We start from the raw sequence: 23,462 nt of genomic DNA on the forward strand, positions 1-23,462 counted from the left end.
ATGGCTGCTTCCACAGAGAAACAACGGGCTACATTGTTTAATTTACTATTTTTTTTTTTGTCCTGACTATTTTATCGTCATTTTGTTAAATTATAAAATCATAACACAAATATTCAATACATGGAGGTGTGGGAGTCTCAAGGCACACATCCATATAAACACAGAAAAAAAAGTATGGAGGTGACGTCAAGGTATCACTTACTGAAATTGTTGTGCAAGGAAGTTGAGATAAAGTTTTGGTACAAGAAGAATCCTGTTAACAACTAATGAACTTGACAATATTTCAAGAGTAAACAATATAACCATTGGTGTGCTCCCGAACCAAGGGCATGTATTACATAGAAAAACACAATCAATATCGCTAAAGGAAGAAGTAGGTAGGCAGGTAGAGGGGTGAGAGGAGGGAACGGTGTGAGCTGTTGGTGGTATGTCCAACTTGAGGTAAAGTAAAAATCTTATGGCTGTGTAGAAGAGGGCCCTGCAAGTGTTAAAGGTTTGCAAGAATATGTCAAGTGTTTCCCATATGCTTTGTGAAGTATCTGGGTTACTTTTGTAATATGAATCGGATAAATATAGAATATATATAAATATGCGTACGTCTGAGGTAAGTAAGCCATGCCCACCATGTGTGGTAGGAGATATTGTTGAAGGATTTCCAGTGAATCAGTATGACTTTCAGGGTGATAGTAAGTAGCTGATCTAGAAAAGCACAGTCTGTTATGTTATGTTAACCCTTTGTTAAAGCGCAAACAGCTGCCCCAGCAACGGAGCGTCCCGGCGCTGACCTAACCAGTACCTGAGGGGAGGGGGAATAACCAACAGAAGACTAGATGACGGAAAAGAGGTGAGTTTTGAGTTCCTTTCGAAAGGCAGTCAAGTTGGTTAGGGTGCGGATATGTAGAGGCAGGGAGTTCCAGAGTCTTGCCCCTAAGACTTTGAAGGAACGGCCGCCCATTCTACAAAGCCTAGTTCGGGGGACCGTCACAAGGTGTTGTCCCAGTGAGCGCAGGGTGCGCTGAGGAGTGTAGGGTACAAGGAGCGGGCGTAGGAGTTCAGGGCCGTCTGAGTTAAGAATTTTAAATGCAGTGGTAAGGGTTTTGAAATGAATACGGGATTCAATTGGCAGCCAGTGCAGATTACGGATGGTGGCTCTGGCAGAGCACCTGCGTGGAAGGCCAACCACAGCTCTGGCGGCCGAGTTCTGGATACATTGCAGCCGTGCTAGTTCTGCTTTATTTGCCCCTAAGAATAGAACATTGGCATAGTCCAGCCGGGCAAGGATCATGGATTGGATGATAAGTTGGCGGGTTCTGGAGTCGAAGAAACCGAGTATCGGGCTAAGACTCCTCAATAGACCCACACACGTAGCTGCCACTTTCTTTGTGTGGGACTGAAAGTTGAGTGAGGAGTCCAGCCAGACACCTAGGTTCTTCACAACGTTCTTTGGCACGGGGGTGGGGCCAAGCAAAGCTGGCCACCAATGATCACTCCAGTGGCTAGGGGTTTTGCCAAGGAGAAGCACCTCAGTTTTCCCGGCGTTCAGCTGAAGGCAGTTGCGAGTCATCCACCGTGCAACTGCCGCTAGGCCATCCCTGAATTTAGTAGCCGAAGTTGAAGGGCCTTCAGAGAGTGTGATGACCAGCTGTGTGTCGTCGGCGTACGACACCAGCGTAAGGTCCCACTCTTTTGCCACTACTGCAAGAGGCTGGACGTACAGATTAAAAAGGGATGGGCTTAGCGCCGAGCCCTGGGGAACTCCCTGTTCGATGGAATGGGGTTGGGAGATGTATGGTGGGGCTGAAACTCGAAAGGACCTGTACTTTAGAAAGGACCGGAACCATTCAAGGGCGAGTTCATCGATCCCTATGGCCTCAAGTCGTTTCAGCAGGATATTGTGTGAGACCGTGTCAAAGGCAGCGCTGAGATCAAGCAGGATCAGCGCGGCACTTTGACCAGCGTCCAGGACACCCCGAAGGTGTTCAGTGGTGGTCAGCAGGGCCGACTCGGTGCTGTGACCTGGCCTGAAGCCATTTTGGGAAGGGTCCAGGACGTGGTTTTGCAGCATGTGATGGGATAGCACTTTGTTTACATGGGCTTCAGCCAGTTTAGACGTCCAAGGGAGCAGCAAGATGGGTCTGAAGTTTTCTGGCTTTGTGGGATCTAATGTGGGTTTTTTAATAATAGGGGAAACCCATGCTGATTTCCAACAGGCGGAGACCACAGCTGAGGAAAAAGAAAGATTGAGTAGGCTGGCAAGTGAGGGAAGAAAGAAATCAAGTGAGTCCAGGAATTTAGTAGGTCTCATGGGGTCTGTGGGGGACCCAGACTTAACCTGTCTGCACAGTTTGGCAAGGTCGTCGAGGGATATGTCGGGTATTCTTGACAGTTTCGACATATCAACCGCAGAGTTGGGAGTGTTAATGGGCACAGGCTCGTCTTGAGGAAAGGAAATATAGATCTTCCTCACTTTTTCAATGAAAAAGGTGGCAAGGTCTTCGCACTGTTTCGATGAAGTAATGCAGGAGACTGGGTTGGAGACGTTTTGGAGGCTTTGAACTAATTTAAAGATCGTTTTGGTGGGGTTGGAGCTTAGTTTAATTTCCTTTGCATAAAAGGAGGCTCGGGTGGTACGAATCGCCTTATGATACGTGCGTAGTTTTGATAGGTAGAGGACTTTGTCGCCATCTAAATAGTTTTTCCTCCATCCGCGTTCGGCTTTCTTGCATTCCTTCCGCAAGGTTTTGAGCGTTTCATTATACCATGGGTTGGTGGGGGAACTGCGAGTTTTGGTCCACTTAGCCGGAATTAAGGCGTCAAGCCCTGTAACGATCCAGTCGTGAAAAGCAGCATAGGCTGTATTAATGTCTCTGTTCTCGTCAGGGGGGTGGAATTCTCCTAGGTTTTTAATAAGGTCTTCAGAAGAGAGTTTGTGCCATGGCTGTTTGTGGCAGGGGTTAGCCGCAACTTTAGCAGGCGGTTTTTTTGCCGTAACAATAAGTTTGACGAGGAAATGGTCGGTCCAACCCATGGGTACAGGGGGATCAGCCGTAGCTTCCAACATGTTAGTAAAAATAGGGTCTAATATGTGCCCAGCAGTGTGGGTGGGGGAGTGGACCAGGGAGTTTAGCTGCAGGGTCGTGAGGTCGGCCAACAAGTTTTTAATAGTGGGTTCAGTAACGGAATCAAAGTGAAGATTAAGATCACCCAGTATGGTGAAGTTGGGGGAAGAGACTGCCAGAGTGTGTGATATTTCTAGGAGTTCATCAATAAATCTGGCAGAGGGACCTGGTGGCCTGTAGATGTAAAGCCCAGAGAGGGTGAATTGAGGGCAAATGGAGATCTTGAATCGTGCGCATTCGCAACCCCAAATATCTTCTTTCGTGAAGGAGCAGTTATATGTAGTTCGGTATATAACAGCTATTCCCCGCCCCTAGAGTCTCTGTTTACCAGTTTTATGGGGAAACCATTGGGCAGCGTAAGGTTCAGAATGCTAGTCTGGTCGTCATGGAGCCAGGTTTCGCATAGAAACAGAATGTCTGGGTTTTCGTCCGTTATAAGAGTATGGACTTCCGCATGATGTTTCGCGAGAGATCTGACATTCAGTTGGAGAACCCGAAGGGGAGAAAGCTTAGGTGTCGCCGCTATACAGCTGGATAGGGTAGGCTTAGGTGTAGTAAATTTACAGGACTCACAGTGAAGTGCTGTTTGTCCGAGACAGCCTCCAAGCTTGTCGCATCTGGTGCTGGTATTTAGTGCGAGGAGATGTTCTCTGTCATAGCAGACTCTAAGCTGGGGTTTTTGTGCAGGGGGACTGGCGAGAGGCGATGTCTTGGCGATGACGGGCGCAGACGGGCTTGCCTTAGGCGCGCCTTCGGCGCGCAAACGGCGCTCCCGCTGCGCTCGTCCGCTGCGCTTCCTGTACGTGCACATTTATCCAGAGGAAAAGGGTGTGTGGCCTCAACGGGGGCGTGGTCAGCGTGCACGCCTGCTCTGATGGCGGCCGCTTTGGGAGAGAGGAGAAAGCGCGACAGCTAGTGATCAGCTGTGCGCTACAAGTCAAAGTAGCAGGCGAGATGCCAGCCGTGTTTAAAAACACAGTAAGTGACACCACACAAGAGAAATACAATTTTAAAAGTGATTTTGAGCAATAGTTATGAGTACCGCCAGCTCCCGGCTTCCGCCTCAGGACTGGGAAGGATTTGTCTGTCAACCGCTATTAGTCGGCGGTTATGTAGTCAGAGGAGGGGGCGTGGCCTCAACGGGGGCGTGGTCAGCGCGCACGCCTGCTCTGATGGCGGCCGCTTTGGGAGAGAGGAGAAAGCGCGACAGCTAGTGATCAGCTGTGCACTACAAGTCAAAGTAGCAGGCGAGATGCCAGCCATGTTTAAAAACACAGTAAGTGACACCACACAAGAGAAATACAATTTTAAAAGTGATTTTGAGCAATAGTTATGAGTACCGCCAGCTCCTGGCTTCCGCCTCAGGACTGGGAAGCCGGAAGTCTGCATCAGGGAGTTTGATAGGTGGCACAGCTGAGTGCAGACCAAGCACTATCATTAGGAAATTCAACAAGATGGACGTTCTGGAGATTTTGTTAAATTAGGAAGAGATGTTTGCGCAGAAAGAAGAGAGGCATGGGCTTAAGAATACCATATGTTTATCATCACCAGTCGACGATGTCAGTGAGGAGATTAGCTTGTTTTGAAGCAGTCAAGGTCAAATTTTCGACCAGGTTTCCGCAGTACAGGGTGGTGTGCTCTTAGAGAAGAGGTAAGAAGAACATTTGATCAGGATTTCGTTGGGTTGAGGTTCTATCGAGCATTTCATTCTTGGATGTAACATAGCCACCTGCCTGAAGGAGCTGGACAATGAGAAGAAAATGTGGTTTATCGAGTGGGCCGAACTTGGAGATTTTCGCTTTAATTTGTAGGAAGTTATAGAAGTCCATTTTAGAAAGGGAAAATGCTACTTACCAGTAGGAATCTGTTCTTAGCATGTAGAGCTGCAAAGTTGTACACTATGCATTAGATCGCCACCTGGTGTTGGGCTCGGATGATTGCAGGTTGCTGTCTTCTTGGAAGAAGTCTTTGCAGTCACGAGATAGGTGACTCCTCCCTTAGACAATACTGCGCATGGGCATCGGCTCCATCCTTAGATTGCTTTTCGCCAAGATGGGAAATGATGGAGTTAGTAGAAGTAAAGAAAAAAGGATGTCCATGCGTGTGCATCTAAGTAAGATGAAAAACTGGAACGGATACAAGTCCCGGGAGGGCGTGTACAACTCTGCAGCTCTAAATGCCAAAAACAGATGCATACTGGTAAGTAGCATTTTCCGTTCGAGGCATATGAGCTGCAGATTGTACACTATGCATCGATTGTGCAGCAGTGTCTCCCTTAGCGGTGGATACCTGTATCCGCTGCAGTAGTTTGAAAGAGAGTTCTAAGGATAGCCTGGCCTACTGCAGCTTGCACATCAACACAATAGTGTTTTGTGAAGGTGTGTGGTGCAGACCATGTTGCTGCCTTGCATATGTCCTCTAGGGGTATGTTTCCTAAGAAAGCCATAGAGGCTCCTAGTTTGCGAGTGGAGTGCGCTCTAGGAGGAACTGTTAATGTACGTTTAGCTTTAATGTAGCATATTTGTATACACTTTACAATCCCACCTTTTGAGATGGGGTTGCCTTTGTGTGGAGGAGAGAAAGATACAAACAGTTGTTTTGTCTTTCGAAAGGATTTAGTTCTATCTATATAGTATAAAAGAGCCCTTTTAACATCTAATGTGTGTAAAGCCCTTTCTGCTACAGGGTCTGGGTTTTAGAAAAACACAGGCAACTCTACGGATTGATTTAGGTGAAAAGGAGTAATGACCTTTGGAAGAAATTTTGGATTAGATCTAAGAACCACTTTGTTAGGACATATTTGAAAAAATGGTTCTTGTATAGTGAAAGCTTGAATCTCACTTACTCTTCTGAGAGCAGTAATGGCAACAAGGAAAGCTGTTTTCCATGTTAGGAATTGCAGTTCACATTTATGTAGAGGCTCGAAAGGGGCCCGGTGAGTCTTGGAAGGACAGGATTCAAGTTCCACACAGGAGAAGGTGGCAATCGGGGTGGGATTATTCTTTTTAATCCTTCCATGAATGCTTTGATTGCAGGTACTCTGAATAGAGACAGATGTTGCCTGTTTTGTAAATAGGCAGCAATTGCTGCAAGGTGCAGGCATATGGAAGAATATGCCAAATTAGACCTTTGTAGATGTAAAAGGTAACAAATTATATTTTGGATGGAAGCATCCAGGGGATTAATGTGATTAGTATGTCCTGATCCTAGCGCAGTCCCACAATATATGGAAGAAGGCCCTTTCCTCCCCGCACCCTCTAGGACAAAAGCGTGAATCTACCTAACCAATGAGGTACTGCGTCGTGCGTGGGGTGTATGATCTATGCAGGATGCCTAGTTGGACCAGTCGAAACCTAGCCGGAATCGCCACTTCCCGGGGGCACTGTATGGCCTCCCCCCAATCATCATCGTCCAATAGTCCCAGATCGGACTCCCACTTTTCCCGCAGTGGCCCCAGCAAGTCCGGAATGTTATTAATAAGTTTTCTATATGTGAGGGAGATCGCTCTGTCAATAATGGGGTCCAATAGTAATATATCCTCCAGCGGGGCATATTCAGGTAACTTCTCCTCAGGAGTCAGGTGTCTGTAGGGAAAACTTGAGCTGGTGGTAGTGTAAAAACTCCCCATTTTCCATCTGATATTCAGCTGTAAGTCTGCAAAGCGCACCATCTCTCCCCGTTTCCAAATGTCCCCTAATACCTCAATGCCAATAAGGCTCCACCGATACAGAACCTGCAACTTCACAACTGCCGGTAAGAAGGTCCCAGCCCACAAAGGAGTCCGTTCCGTCAGTTTTGCCTCCCAGCCGAGCAGTTTTGTCGCTTGTTTCCATACCCCGACCACCGCTGCCGTTTGGGGAGGTAAAGGTCGGCCACGCCTACCCCTAGTATATAGGGCATCCAAGTATGTACCACTTCCAAAGGCTAGTCTATCTACCCTGTAAGCTGGTTCTTCCAACGGGGCAAATACCCATAAATTCACGGTAATTAATTGCGTCGCCCAATAATATAGACGGATATCCGGCACTGCCAATCCACCCTCATATGGCCTCCGTTGGAGTTTCTTAAGAGCTATTCTTGGACATCCACCACTCCACAGCAGGGCACGCTGTTCTGACTATATCGTCCTAAAAATCTGATCCGGGACCAGGAAGGGTGCACTCTGCAAAGCATAGATCAGGCGGGGGAGGGCCTTCAGTTTAAATAAAACGTCACGCCCCATCAGAGAGTGCAGTAAAGTCCTACAATGCTCCACGTCTCCACGAAGGCGATCTAGTTGCGTCAACACACCCCGACGCGTGCCCCGGCTCAGACGGAACTCCCTTGATAATACTCCATTTACCCGGACTCTTGAGAGTGGTTCAGTATACAGCAGCCGTACCCATGCTCGAAAGTGGTCCCCAAAGCCCATTTTTTCCAAGACTGCGTAGAGATACTGCCATTCTATACTGTCAAAAGCCATATGGGCATCAAGAGACAATAGGGCTGCCGGTACCCCAGGCCTCGCAGACACCTCCTGTAGTATCCCAAATAGATGCCTTAGATTTAACCGGGTTCTCCTGTGGGGCATGAAGCCCGACTGGCCGGGGTGAATCAATGACTGGATAACTGCCCCCAATCTCGTGGCCAGAATTTTACCAAGTACCTTTGTTTCAAAATTAAGCAATGAGATGGGCCTATAGGAACTGCACATCTCCTGTGGTTTGCCTGCTTTATGTATTACAACGATCTTGCCAACCGTAGGTCCTTGGGAAGTATCCCTGACTGTTTGGCTTCATTAAACATATTTAGCATGTGGGGCGCTAGTCGGCCCGATGCACACCTGAATGCTTCCGCCGGAAAGCCATTGGGTCCTGGCGCCTTCCCCACCTGCATGTCTCCCATGGCGTTCACTTCCTGAACCGTTATCGGTGCCTCTAGGATGTCACTATCTACCTGCTCTAGAGCAGGCAGATGCAGAGGGGCCAGAAAGTCTCGGCATTCCTGCTCTCGCCAAGCAGTGTGTGACCTATAGATTGTCTCATAGTAGCATGCAAATTCCGCCGCAATCTCCTTGCCCTTGGCTTGCACAGATCCGTCCGACCGTTTAATCCCAGAGACCCAGTTCCGATCCTGTTTTTCCATCCAAGCGTTCATTTTATTGGCCTTATCCCCAAGGTCATACACTCACCGTTGGATTGCTAGGGCATGAGATCGCGCCTGGTCAGTAAGCACATCCCTTATCTCTTTCTCCAGGAGCTGCTGCCTATGTCGCCCATCCCGATCCTGCTCAGGGGACCCGCCCCCTACGTCCCCCTAGGGCCTGCAAATCTCGTTCAAGTTTATCAAATTGTGCATGTTTGTCTTTGCAGCGTTTTCCTACCTCTGCCTGTACAAAGTCTCTGGCCCCAGTCTTGTACGCCTCCCATACTATACCAGGAGAGCTGACAGAGCCCACGTTATCAGCAAAGTATTGGTCTACCCGCTCCCTGAATACTTCCTGAAACTCCTGATCCTTAAAAACGTATCCAGTTTAGTCCAGTCCCGGTCCTGACCTCGGAGATGTACCTCAACTGGGGAGTGGTCAGATATCCACCTCCCCCTATGGCACCCTCCCTGGAACAGACCCATGCTTCCTACCTGTGTGAAGATATGGTCAATCCTAGACCCTGAACCATGGGCCGCCGATATGTGTGTGTACTGTTGAACCATGGGATTATGTGCCCTCCAGAGATCCACCAAACACATAGCATGTACAAAGTCCAGGAAGTGACAAGTCTCTCCCCTGGCTGGCTGCACCTGTGACCTGTCTAAGTCCCTCTCCATTACAGCATTCATGTCTCCCCCTAGGATCAAGATCCCCGGTGTCATGTCCAGGAGTAGCCTCCCGATTTCGGGGAGGGTGGTGCTGTGTAGCTTAGGCGGGATGTACAGCGAACAGATTGACAATCTTGCCTTCCCACTGAACCGTCAGTGCCGCGTAGCGCCCTAATGGGTCCAACCATTGTCTCCTGAGTGTCAATGGTAAGGAGTTCCTAATGAGTATCCCTACCCCCCTTGAGCCTGTGGTAAACCCAGCATGTGCCCGCATCGTATAGCCAAACCTATTTAGGGCCTTGCAATGGTTACCAAGTAGGTGCGTTTCCTGGAGCAGGACAATATCGGGTGTGTGTCTATGTAAGTACTGGAGTGCCATGGTGCTCTTTATCTTGTTTTGCAGGCCGTTAACGTTCCATGACAAAATGCTAATGTGTTGAGCGTGTGGTGTGTGCAATAAAGTTAACTAGGACAAACATCCGAGGAGGCGAATGCCTTCCCACCCCTCCCTCCACTCCCCGCTTGCCCACCAATATTTCCTATGGAGCCAACACAAATGCATCACAAACGAAACATAAGGAAATAAACACATACATAACACTCGTCCCCCAACCCCTAGAACTGTCCCCCACCCTGCTACCCTGATACCCTGCTACGCCGGCCAACATGGCCAGACATCCCCAAACAAGCAGAGCGCCTGTAGCCCTTCAAACGAAAAACATAGGGGTGAGTGCTGCTACCCAGTCCCGTAACTTGAGGGCCCTCCCTGGCCCCACATTGTAATATATTACTGGCCACATTCTGTCCCATTTGTCCCGGAACGGTGCCGTGGCTAAAAGATCATCCTCAGTCCTCTCATTCAGGAATCCCGGACCACCTCCCCTCTTCCCAGACAGTGCCAGGCGGATCATCGTTAACTTCCCCATCCCGGAAGGGTTCCCCCTCCGGCTGACCCTCCTCCCGGACAGCGTCCACACCACTTCTGGCGTACAGTCAATGCAGACACAAAAAAGAGTTTCAATATACATCACTTGCACTCCAGACATCTTCTACGCTGCATACCAAGCCTGGCCACGTCACCCCATGCCTGGCGAGGCCGAGAGGCTCCGAGTCCAATTCCTGCATGGGAGCAAAGGAATTCCCCGCTGCTGACGTCCACTCACCCGGAGAATCAGCCGAGGAAGTCTGAGAAGGCGGTGCAGTGTTCCTTCAGCCGCCCCCCGATTCGGAGCACGCCGTGCCCATGCGTTCCTCCAGCCAAGAATGTACGTCCTCCGGGGAGGTGAAGAACAGGGATTTGCCATCTATTAAAAGCTTGAGTTTCGCTGGAAAAAACATCATATATTTGATGCCTTTCTCTCGGAGCACTTTAACGCCATCAAAGGAGCGGCGCTCCTGCTGCACCTTCATCGTGAAGTCTGGGAAGAGCCTGATCGTGGCATTATCCAGTCGCAGATCTCCATGCTGGCGGGCTGCCTGCAAAATGGCGTCCCGATCTCTATAGTTCAGGATCCGTGCAATTATTGTGCGCGGCGGGTCCCCTGGACGCGGAGGGGGGACAGGCGCTCAGTGGGCTCGTTCAATTGCGAAGAACTTCGAGAGGCGTTTGGGCTTCAGATGGTTGAGGATGAGATCCTCGAGAAACAGGTCCACGCTCGGCCCCTCCATCTTCTCCGGCACCCCACCACCTGTATGTTGTTGTGGCGGGCCCTCCCTTCCTGGTCCTCCAGCCGGGCCGTCACCACCTTCTGCTGATGCGAAAGTCGCTGCAACTGCTGCTGTAATTGTTTGATGGCACTGCGGAGTTCTGCAATGTTTGCTGCATTTTGGGTGGATTTCTCTGACGTTTTATTTAAATCCGCCCTCAGTAGTGTCATTTCAATGGATACCTTGTCTATCTTGGATTCCAATGTGGTTCCCATTGTTTGTATGGCCTGCATGATCAACATTAAGGATGGCTCTTTAACGCCTGTCCGGGCTCCAGCCTGCGCATCTCCTCCACCGCTCACAGCAGCTGTATAATTGTCCCTGGTGTTGGCCTGGGTCATCGTGGACTTCTTGGGCCTCATGCCAGCAACCGCAGGCGCTGGGACCACCCGCCGGGAGGCGGGGGAGGGACCTCCACGAGACAGCGGTGGGACCCACCGGGCCCAACCTCGAGCGGTGATTCTGCTCTCCCGGAGGGTCTCACACAGGCCTAACAACCAATCACAAAGGCAGTCCACCGGTCAACTCCACCTTCCTCCTCCGGCGACTGCCCCTTCAGCGAAATCTCCACGTGGGCGCCTCTCGCCAGTCCCTATCGCCCAAGGATCTCTCCCCGCAGCTCAGTGGATATGGGGCGCTGCCGCCATGCCCCTCGTGCATGCTATTACCCCCTGCGGCCACTTTCTGCCAGCGTCCACCTAGCTCCTGTGATGTCGGGGCTTCGTCCACACCTTACCAGGCGCCCTCTCACCCTCCAATCTGCTCCTGACCACTCAGCCAATGACCTCGACAGCTGCTTGAGTGCACCCCTTTGAGGGCCCTCTATCCGTCCTGGCCCGTTGCCCAGTTCAATCGCCAGACGCCACCTCCACACAGCAGGGGGCCAGGAGGTCTGTGTAGAGGGCCGCGCCGCTCTCCACCTTCAAAGGGCAGCGTCGCCTTGCCCAAGTCCACCACGGATTTCAGCCCGGTCCTCCGGGTCCCAGTCAGTGCCAGCTGCTCCTTTATTGCTGCTCCCAGTGCCCCATGGGTCTCCGGATCTCTCTCCTGCCCGTGGGGGGGGGGGGGGGGGGGGGGGGGGGCGCACTCCCCTTCCGGTGCCACCCGCGCTGGTCTAGGTGTCTGCCGTCAGCCGCCCAGCCCGCCGCTCACCTGGTGCCCACCGCCGGCATTGCTCCGCTTCTGCCGGCCTCCGAATCACCCGAGGCCGGAGCCCTACTCCCGCACCTCCGCTGAGTAGGCCACTGCAGGCCCCAAACTGCCGGCGGTCACCACGCCACTCCTACGCCGCTGGGAGAGTCCGGAGAAAGGGCTCCTGAAACTGGAGCCTTTGCTTTGCACGAATCCGGCCTCAAGGACAGGGAGGCTCAAGGATAATTGGCGGATGTTGGGGGCCGATGGAAGTTCCCCACAGGAGCAGCGTTAGAGTGCGGCCATATTAGGTGCAACCCGGCCACGTCCCAGCGTGAGCTGTAACTTTTGATATGTAACTAGAGAGAGATCTAGTAGTGTGGTGAACCACGGTTGCCATGCCCATGTGGGAGCTACCAGGATCAATGTGAGAGACTGAGCTTGCGCACTACTAATGGAATGAGTGGGAGAGGCGGAAAAGCGTACGCAAATGCCGGACCAGTTCATCCATATGGCATTGCCTTCGGACAGTGGGGGTGGAAACCTGGCGGCGAAGACTGGGCATTTTGCATTCTCATGTGTGGCAAACAGATCTATATGTGGGTGCCCCCAACTCTGGAAGAATGGCTGAAGAACTTGTGGATGTAGTTCCCATTCGTGAATCTGTTGTGACTGCCGACTTAACAGATCTGCTATTGGATTGTGAACTCCTGGAAGGTGTTCCGCTAACAGATAAATGTTTTGAGGAATGGCCCATCTCCAAATGTTCTGTGCAAGTTGGGACAGTTGCAGAGAGTGTGTCCCCCCCTGTTTTTGTATATAGTACATGGCTTTCATATTGTTCGTCCGGATTAGGGCAGCTTTGTTTTGTACTTGAAGTTCAAAAGTCTTGAGTGCTAAGAATATTGCTAGCAGCTCTAGATGGGTGATATGGAACAGTTTTTGTTGATTGGTCCATTGGCCCAGAGCGGTGTGATGTAAGAGATGGGCTCCCCATCCTGTGAGGGATGCATCTGTTGTGAGCACTACTTGTGGAACAGGCTCAAGGAACGGCTCCCCCTTTGTCAAGTTTTTGGTGTTCCACCACTGCAGAGAGCGATGTGTGCAGCTGTCTACCAACACCAGGTCTGTTAGTTGACCTTGAGCTTGGTTCCACTGTTTTGCTAGGCATTCTTGTAATGGCCGCATTTGCAATCTTGCGTGTGGTACTATGAAGATGCAAGATGCCATCATGCCTATTAGTCTCATGAACACCCTGGCTTGCAGAGACTGCTGGTGTTGAAAAGTGGTGACTAAGCCTTGAATGCTTTGTATCCTGGCTGGACTGGGATATGCTAGGGCTGTAGACCTGTTTAGTGTAGCTCCTAGATACTGATGTACATGCGAAGGCTGCAGGTGCGACTTGGTGTAGTTTATTGTAAACCCTAAGTCGTGCAATGTTTGAATTGTCTGATGTGTCTGTTGGACATACTGATTGAATGACTTGGCTTTTATGAGCCAGTCGTCCAGATAAGGGAAGACATGTATTTGTTGTCTTCGGAGATGTGCTGCTACCACTGCTAGGCACTTTGTGAATACTCTTGGTGCAGTTGTCACTCCGAATGGGAGGACTTTGAACTGATAGAGTTGTCCTTCCAGTACAAACCTTAGATACCTTCTGTGGGCAGGATGTATGGGGATATGGAAGTAGGCGTCCTTTAGATCTAGTGTTGTAAGGAAGTCGCCTTGTTGCAGCAGTGGAAGCACTTGTTGTAGAGTGATCATATGAAAATGATCTGATTGTATGTAATGGTTAAGGGGCCTGAGGTCGAGAATTGGCCTTAATGTTCCATCCTTCTTAGGAATTAGAAAGTACAGCGAGTAAACCCCTGTTCCTTGTTCTTCTAAAGGAACTATTTAAATAGCATCTTTTTGTAGAAGTGATAGAACCTCCTGTTGAAGCAGAGTCAGATGGTGTGTAGACATTGGACGCTGCCTGGGAGGTATGGTTGGAGGGGTTGCTGCAAGTTCTAGGAAATAGCCATGTTGAATAATCTGTCTTACCCACTTGTCTGTTGTAATGGAGTTCCAGAGAGGTAGGAACTGTGTTAATCTGCCCCCTACAGGAGTGGAATGCTGTGGGGGGAGCAGAGGGAAGTCACTGTTTTGTGACGGAAGAGGATAGGTTGTTATTGTTACCGCAACCTCTTCCTTTGTTATTATTGCCTCTGTATCCTCCTCTAAAGTATCCCTTGTTAGAGGATGTTTGGGATTTGAAAGATGTTGTAGTGTCTGCTCCAGTTTATTTGGAGCCTCTTCTGTAAAAGGAGCGACGAAAGGAGCTTCTAGCTGGTGTGGACTGTAAAGCCCCCATAGACTTTGCGGTGTCGGTATCTTTCTTCATTTTTTCCAGTGTAGTGTCTACTTCTGGGCCAAATAACTGGTTCTGATTAATTGGTTGGTTTAAAATGGTGGTTTGCCCTTCTTGTTTAAACCCTGAAATGCGTAACCACGCATGTCTCCTGAGTATGACACTGGTATTTACAGCTCTAGATGCTGTGTCTGCGACATCTAGCGCGCATTTTATTGAGGCATTGGATATTAACTTGCCTTCCTGTATAAGGTCATTTGCTTGATCTTTGTACTGATCTGGTAGGTGCTCAAATAGTTTTTCTAATTGGTCATAATGAGCCCTATCGTAACGAGAGAGGAGGGCTTATGTATTTGCTATACGGCAAATGTTTGTAGCTTGTGCGGCTATTCTTTTACCTGACGCGTCAATTACTTTGGATTCTTTTGTCAGGTGGGGGTGCTTCGCCGGAAGTTTGAGAGTTTGTCCTCTTCCTAGCATTGGCCACAACTAATGAGTCTAGTGGCAGATGTCCTTTAATGTAGACTGGATCTATTGGATCTGGTCTATATTTTTTCTCGATTCTAGGGTTTAATATTCTAGTGCGTACAGGGTCTTTAAATACCTCTGGAGCGTGTTTTATAACCCCCTTGATCATGGGAAGAATTTGAGCAGACCGCTGAGACTGCTCAAAGGTATCTAGGAGACAATCCTCCTCTAGGTCATCAGAATGCATAGGGACTTCATGGTAAACAGCAGCTCTGTTTAACAGATGACCAAAACCAATGGTATCTTCTGGAGGGGAAGGTTTTGATGGGTATGACTGCAGTTCAGGAATGTCAGGCACATTTTGTGGGTTTGTAAAGTCCCATATAGGCACATGTTTTGGGTTTGAAAAGTCCAATACACCCTCATCTACATGGTATGAATCAGGTTCTTGCATGTCCTCCCCTCCACCCAAATTTTATTCATCATCATTCTGCTGTGGGGAATGTGATGATAATGGAGAATGTACAGGAGAGATTTGAGGTGATATGTGAGGAGGAACAGGAGAAGAAGGAAAGGAAGGTTTAGGAGAGGAAGGGTGCATAGGAGATGTTGCACAGTCCTTTTTGGCAGGAACCACAGGTGTGGGTGGTGCATCTGCTGGTCTCTTCTTGTGAAGTGTAGCACCTACAGCACCTGTCCTTGGGTCTATGTAGATCTTCTTTTGAGAAGGATCTGGTCTAAAAAGTTCTTCCTCCTCTACAACCTTCTTGGGCGTCGATTTTTTTCGGTTCCAGAGGAGGTTTTCGTGTGTCTTTAGCCTTGAGAGGTGTTATAACGTCCTGTGGCATAGTTTTCGGTGCAGAAGGTGTCGTTTTCGGCTTTGTAGGCATGCTCGAGGATTTGGGCACATGAGGCTTTGAGTTCTTCGGCTTCGAAGATGTAGAAGTGGACAGCTTCGGAGCCGGTGCTTCTTTCGGTTTAGGTACCGGTACGTCTTTATTTTTCGGTACCGGTACTGTTTTAGGCTACAGTGCCGACAGATCTTTTGGCTTCAGTGCCGAAGGGTCTTTTGGCTTCAGTGCCGAAGGGTCTTTTGGCTTCAGTGTCGAAGGGTCTTTTGGCTTTGGCGTCGAGGCATCTTTATTTTTCGGTGCCGATGGAAGAGGCTTGCTCGGTGTTGAGGCACTAGAAGGCTTAGTTGGTTTCTTCGGAGCCGGACTGGAAAGCAAGGCTTTCGAAGCAGGTATTCGGTCTCAATTGGGCGGAGTGCTGACCTTTGCCTTCAGTTTGGGCAGAATATGTGGTGGAGGGGCAGTAGTACTCACGCGTTGACCCCATAGAATGGAGTCATCTGCCTTTGATATGATCTGGAGATCAGGTGAGTCTTCTTCGTGAACAAGGGGAACCTCCTTGTCGAAGATGTCTTCCGGTGCTGGAGCTGATCTCATTTCGTGTCGACGGGCCCTCCGGTCCCGGATGGTTTTCTTCGATCGGAAGGATGCACAAGCTGTGCAGGTCGACTCGTCGTGTTCCGGCGATAGACAGAGGTAGCAAACCTCATGGTGGTCGCTATGTGGAAATTTTGCTTGACATACCGGGCATCTCTTGAACAGAGTTCTTTCCATGTGGTGTAGGCCTCACGGCGTCGTATGCCCAACGGCCTGCGTCGATGACCAGAATGGAACTGATGGCGTCGAAAAGTATTGTAGTCGATGTTGATGGTAGTTTTTGAAGTTTGAGGAAGTTTTGCGCTTCGAAGTTGCTGAAAAGTGTTTTTCTAGCCGGAGCAGAGAAACTTTCATCCGAACCCAGTGGCGGAAAAAACAATCTAAGGATGGAGCCGATGCCCATGCGCAGTATTGTCCAAGGGAGGAGTCACCTATCTCGTGACTACAAAGACTTGCGACCTGCGATCATCCGAGCCCAACACCAGGTGGCGATCTAATGCATAATGTACAATCTGCAGCTCATATGCCTTGAACACCATGTTTCTGTTATAAAGTTGCAAAGGATAAGGGATTGGAGCCGATATACAGATCTGCTACCAGAGAGATACCCATGGTAGTCCATTTTGGACCAATGGCTGGTGAAGTATCAATCTGCAGCTTCTTAATGTTCCTAAGTGACAAGGTAGTGGGTTTGTGTATAGAAGATGAAATAACTTATCTACAGATAGAAGGGATGAGATGTGGGGGTACACAAGAGTTGACAGCATTCAGTCTGCAGAATACTTTTTTTTTTAAGGCAGGTGTTGCATGTTCTCCATTGCACACCATCACTATCTGTGCATGCCAAATTAGGTGTCCAGTTAATAGGTTATATGGTTGTCCTTAGGCATTGACTTCTTGGGTCGAGGTGTGGACAACAAAGGAATCCAAGCAGAACAGACTGATTTTCAAGGATTTTTTTACTCATGGATCATGCCACCAAGATTCCATAGATTGCTCACATTAAAGGTGCTTTTAGTAGCCTGGGCGGGTCAGAATCTATTCCATGCGCACCGCAGAGGTAAAATAGTAAGGAACAAATTCCTGGAACATGTCTCTACAGAGAGAGCAGATAGAACTGTTGAAACCTACAATAAGGGGGCATATGATGCAAAAATCAGTTTGGACCATGAAAATGTAATGGTCTAATGTGAACAGTGAAAGAGACAGACTTCTCTTGACCAGACCGAGATTTAATATGATACAACATCTCCTTCCTTCCCATAGGGGATGGAGGCCTGCTGGTTCTTTGGGCCCCTATCACTGGGACAGTCATCACAGGACAACCTTCATTTCATGATTTTTTGTGGTTCTTTTACTTGTCAAATTAAAACGTTTATTACTCCATTATTGAAGGACCTAAACTTTAGGCAAGTCCAGCAGTCCCTGATATTCTCTATTTATTATCAGATAATCACATGATATTCAAAATGTCCTACTTTTTAAAGGCTGTAAAAACAGTATGGGATTCCATGCTTGATTAACTATGTTGTTGTCTCTCGTTTGTTTAACCTTTGTAATTTGGGGTTGTCTTTTACTGGAGTTTAGCCGAAGCTTTTAACTTGAAATGTGTTTTTTTAACTGTTTTGCATGTTGTTTTTATGACTTCTTTTAATGGGTTGAGTGTGTTTTTATGGTTTTAGTAAAACTGAATAAAGATTATTTGAATTGAAAGGGTGAGATTGTATCTCTGAGGATCCTGTTAGAGTGTGGATAGAGGTAATGGGACATAGTTGAAGTTACTTCTAAAAGCAAAGGGTGACTGATGCAATGTTCGACATTGAGCCATGCTGGTTTCATGTTGGATTATACAAGGAACCAACGCACCCTTTGCGTATCCAAGTAAGCTGTTTGTTAGTGTACCTAGGTCAGGAAGTTACAGCCACCCTCTTTGGAGGCAATGGTAATTTTTTTAGGCTAATTGTAGAATTGTGCTTATTCCAAAGGAATTTAGTGATTCGTTTATAAAATGTGTAAAAGATGTTCTGGGACAGTCAAACAGGAAGCATGCTAATTAAGAAGTTGATCATTGGGGATACCATTATTTTGTCATTTTCTAGTCTGCCCCAACAAGAAATATGTTTAGGGGTCCATTTGGACAGTGAGTCACTAATTGTATTGATCGTATTTGACTTGTTATGAGCAACTGATTCTGCAAGATCGTTGCAAAACTTATTTCCCAGATATTTAATGAATTTAGATTTACTTTGGAAGTTGGAGTTACAGACGCAGGCAGGGTTGCAATGAATATTTCAAGGCAAGACTTCTTTTTTTTCTTTGTTTAACACATATCTGGAGAAGTGGGAGACCTGGTCAATAATGTTTAGGACCACTGGAAATGCTTTGTCGGGAATTCAGTTAAGATTAATATGTCATCGACATATGCAGCTGCTTTGGAGGACACTTGCCCAAAATACATATCCAAATGTCTCTGGGTTTGTTGATTCGTAACAGGAGGGGGTAGATAGAAATAGTTAGGGGGACAGAGAGCAACCTTGGTGAGTATCCTGTTTAAGGGCAAAGGGTTCAGACAGCGCACAGTTGATCATATGTATAGCTGTCGGATTGGAGAACAATGCCATGGTCATTTTGATAAAGGAGTCACTTAGGCTATAACTCGATTAGGCGACCTCAAGGTACAGCCAAGAAACCTTAAAGGTTTTCTCTGCATCCAGAGCAAGCTATAGGAGCTGATGGAGGGGAGAGCAGGTTGGAGGGCTTCTCAATTACATGGCAGAATAACCAGGCTAATCGGCCTTTGATAAATCCAGTCTGAGTGAGATGGATAATTTTGGTCATCAGGGGAGTGAGTCTATTGGCAGGATTTTAGCACAGATTTTTGCCTCAATGTACGAGTTACTTACCTTCGGTAACGATGTATCTGGTAGAGACGTTGTCTAGCCGCATTTTCCTTAACTTAGAATTATCCCCAGGCGTCAGACTGGATCCGGAAAATCTTTGCAGCAACACCTCTGCGCGCCCGGGGATGGTGCCACACGACCCCACCCTGACATTGTCCGGGGATGTGACGTCAATGAGGTCATATAAGTCCCGCCCGGCACGCTTACATCAGTTTTCTTCAAAGAAACTTTTCCGCGACACAATCTGGAGCCACCAACAAAACTGTGAGAGCATGTGAACAGTGTGTGAAGGCTGAAAATCCGTAAAACAAAGAAAACGGATGGTGCAGAACATCATCATAAAGGACAGTGTTAGACACTGTATACCAAAACAACAAGAAGTAAGGGCAGAGCACCGCTCTGAGAAACAACCCCATAAAGCGAAGCGTAGACCCTATCCAGAAGCGGAGTAACAAGGGAAGAATGTCCTGATAGACAACAGGAAGGCTGCCATTACAACGCAGAACTGTGCCGCCCAACAAGGGTGGAGCACAGGAAGAACAAGAGTCCACTGCAAGGTGACATTACAAGAAATGGCGCATCCCTCTGTAGAGATCGAAGGGCAGAGCCACAGCCCAATAGAGGCAACTACCAAAGGGACAAGAAACCCTAAACCGATGGAGGAGGCAGGAGCGATGGAAAAGAACAGAAGAAGACACCACACTGGAAGGACCATAGTAGAGGAATGCAGAGAAAGGGAAAAAATGAATCTCCTCTTGGGAGGCGAAAGCGAAAAGCACCGCTCCACAGGAAGATAAGCCACCCAGAGGGAGACGGCGGCAGAAGGCAACATCTGAGAGGGTCGCACCAACTTGAGCCCCCTGAATGAAGATCAGTGCCAACTGAAAGGAGGCAAGGTGGAGAACTTCACCTGGAAAGGTCCTCGCAGAACGGGGAGGATGGGTGGGCGTTCAGGAATCTGCAGCTCTACCAGATACATCGTTACCGAAGGTAAGTAACTCGTACATCTGATAAGAGACATCTAGCTGCAGCTTCCTTAACTTAGAATAGATACCACAGCCATACCCCAAGGGGAAGGTGGGTCTGCAATAGAACAACAGAAAGTGCCAAAGAGCACTGAGCCGGAAACAGGGTGACGGACTATGGGGAAAGCTGTGGCGGTGCAGCCAATCAGCAGGCCAAGCAGCTCGGAAGAGCAAAAGACAATGGAAGGCAAAGGCACCACAAGACGACCAGAAGGGCACAAGACCTCACCTGTGTGAATACGGGATGGAATAACGGCCCTAAGCCACAATCCCAGAACGGAAGAGAGAGTTCATAATGAGGGAAGGAAGAAGAACTACTTCCAGAGCCCAATGGCCGCTAAGTCGCCTCCAACCAAGATTCAGCAGACAACATGGAGTGACATAACCACAGCCTACCCGGCGGGCCTATGCAAGGGAGGCCGGACAGGCAGCAACCAGGAAGCAGAGGACAAGAGGCAGGGACTGAGCAACGTTCCAGAAGCGCAGGCGTGAAGCACAAGACACACCAAGTGAAATACTCTGTCACAAGAAAGTAACAGCGTCGTTCAGCAACCCGCGGAAGCACACCGAGGCGGACCACAACGAGGAACATGCACGTAGCAGACAGCTACGGAGACAAAGCAAGTGGCGTGGCTAAGACGATTAAGGGACTGCCCAACAAGGCAACTTGAATGTCCAGGGCAAGAAAACACCCAAAGGAAGTCAGAGGCAGGGCGCAGCACCTGGGCGACCCCCAGAAGAGGAACTGCCCTGCAGGCACATCAGACACAGATAAGGGTGAAGCCTGAGTGAAAAAAAGACACATCTCAAGGTGTGTCATCTGAGCTACTGAAGATGCCTATAGGAACCGTGAATAAGTGCAGGCAAAGCTGTGAAGTACAACCTCAGATCTCTGGAACCACCACCTCTGACTGGGAGTAGAAACACACGCAGTCCTGGGATGCTTATTTCAAGTCCAGGGAGGACGCACGCAGCGGGGGTCCGAGAATGCCCCAGGGAGAGGAGGGGACCCAAGGGAGGCCCGCAGGGCTGCGGCATAAGCCACCATCAGGCCTGAGTTGCCCCCTGCCAGGAAATGGCAGAGAGAGGAGGGCAGGCTCTCGGGGGCGCTTGTCCGGAGAAGTCCGGGAACTAGTGCCCCCTACAACAGAAGGAAGAGAGGTCGATTACCTCGGCGCCAGGACTTACCAGGGACAGGCGAGCGAATCACACAGGAACCAGACGGCAACCGACGACGCAAATGGAACCATCTGCTACCGGGAGGAGAGGGCCGTGACGACTCCGACCAGGACAGGCGAGCCGAAGCAGCTTCATCCAACACTCCCGCCGGGGCTTCGGCTTCAGCTATTGGCAGGCTTCATAATCCGTCGAGTCGTGTTGTTCGCCCAGGCACCACATGCAAATAATGAGTGGGTCCGTTGCGGACATTTGCCGCGAACAGGAGGCACACGTCTTAAAGCCAGAAGCCATTGCACACTGTTCCAGATGCAAAGCGTCAAAAGGGGCCTAAAAAAAGGCCAGAGGAACTGCTTACTTCGGATCAGTGTTGCACGTGGAAAAGAAGGAAACTGACGTCAGCACGCCTGGAGGGACTTATATGACCTCGCTGTCGTCGGGGCGGGGCCATGTGGTGCCGTCCCCCAGCGCACAGAGGTGCTGCTGCAGACATCAGAATCTGCGGCTAGATGTCTCTATCAGATATTTGTTAGCGAGATGGTTCTAAAATGTTTAGGGTCAGAGTGATCTTTCCCTTCCTTGGGAATGACCACAATATTAGCCTCAGAAGCGGTGCTGAAAACTTTTCCGGCAGAGGCGAAGTGGCTCGGGGAAGACACAAGGCGTCTATAAACATGGGGGCAAAGGTTTTATAAAAACTGACTGTTAGCCTATCCGGGCCTCGGGCTTTACCAGTAGGTAAAGATTTAATTGCATGCAAAATATAATTTCAATTGATTGGTTGACTGAGTTAGTTGATTGTGGGGAGAGATCGATTTTATTTGGAGGTTTCAGAGAAAGTTAAAGCAGTCCTCAGTGGGCATGTTTTAGTTCAGGGTTTATAATTCAGAATAGAATTTTTGTAAGACCTCAATGAAGTCTTCAATAGTTGATGGCATTTTACAGCAGAGGGTGTGTTGTTCTGTATTAGAGAGGAGTTACTTAAGTACTTCAGGTATGGAGCTAGGGATCTGCCGGCCTTGTTCAAATGAAAAATATCCTGCATTTCATGGCGTGCACCCATAGGTGAGCAAGTTTACGAAAAATGGAGTTCTATTCATATTTGAGGCGTCTGAGAGCGGCCATGACTAGATGGTCATTTGATTGTCTGTATTGCAATTCTTTGGTTTGATTTCAGTAGTTAGTTTGTCCTGGTAGGCTTTTATAGTTTTGCTTTTCTTTTACATATGGCTTATCACATGACCACTGAAGAATCACTTCAGTGTGTCCCAGAGTGTAATCAGAGAAGAGACAGTAGCTTTGTTTTCTTGTATAAATAGGGCCTGTGATTTATGTAAATCGCACAGTGCAGTAATCATCCAGAACCTCAGGGTTCATGCCACAAGTGCGACCTTTAGGTCGGATGGGTAGTGTTCACAGAGTGATGGAGATGGCAGCGGGTTCTGAAATTCTGATGTGCTCAATGTATGCAGAAGTTGTGTCATGGATGAGGGAGTAGCCAACCAGAATATAGTCAATTCTCGAGAATGTGTTGTGTGGTATCTCACACAAAATAGAGAAGCGAGCACCCAGGATAGCGCACCTTCCCCTTATCCCAATCTATCTAATGGTGTAGTTATACTGAGTGCACCAAACCAATACACCTGCTGCTCCAAGGTTGTGACCAGAGGGTCAAACAGAATAAAAGTATATGACGGGTGGTGCAGCGCAAAAGGCAAAGTCCAATCATATACAATATCCGGTTTCTTATTTCCATTAGTTACAAACCCGACCACTCAATTGTATTAGAACCTCGTATCTCCTTCTCATATGAATAATTTGGCCAGGGTCGGCCATTACGCCTTTATCGGTGACACCTTACTATATGTCATACACTGATCAGCTTCTGTAATGCCTGCCACGCGTACCACACTTCTTGCGTAACTGAGGGATCGGTTCGTAACAGATGGAAATACGAAACAGGATACCATATTTGACAAATGTGCAATTCTACTTGCCCTGATGAACTTCACGTGTTGTGAACAAAACACGTTGGCAGTCTTTTGCCATCATCAATGATAAACAAAGATGCTCTGGATTACAGAAAGCTTGGACTTTTGCTGTGCACCACCAACCATGTATTTTTGAAAGTGCTGTGTGCTGTCGAGAAAACTGTGAAGTCCTTCCCTGTAGGTTTATGCATTCTCTAGATGTCAGATAGGAAGTGCGTTTTACAGAGAGAATGCATTGCTATTTTTTTTTCTTTCTTAAACTGAGTTTTATATAGCGCGAACTTGACCTGAAGGTACAGGGTATCAGATCGTTTTACACATGCACCAGTTGCGTTACAAGAGGACACATTC

The 23,462-nt window shown here is 48.6% G+C and overlaps 1 protein-coding gene across 2 annotated transcripts in view; it reads right to left on the reverse strand.

Moving 5' to 3' along the window:
* MOV10L1 (Mov10 like RNA helicase 1) overlaps positions 1–23,462 on the reverse strand; it is a 1,040,774-nt gene that overhangs the window by 670,792 nt on the left and 346,520 nt on the right. The gene's annotated exons all lie outside the window — the stretch shown is intronic.

Source organism: Lissotriton vulgaris, chromosome 1_1, assembly GCF_964263255.1.
Source record: "Lissotriton vulgaris chromosome 1_1, aLisVul1.2, whole genome shotgun sequence".
Lineage (NCBI taxonomy): Eukaryota > Metazoa > Chordata > Amphibia > Caudata > Salamandridae > Lissotriton > Lissotriton vulgaris.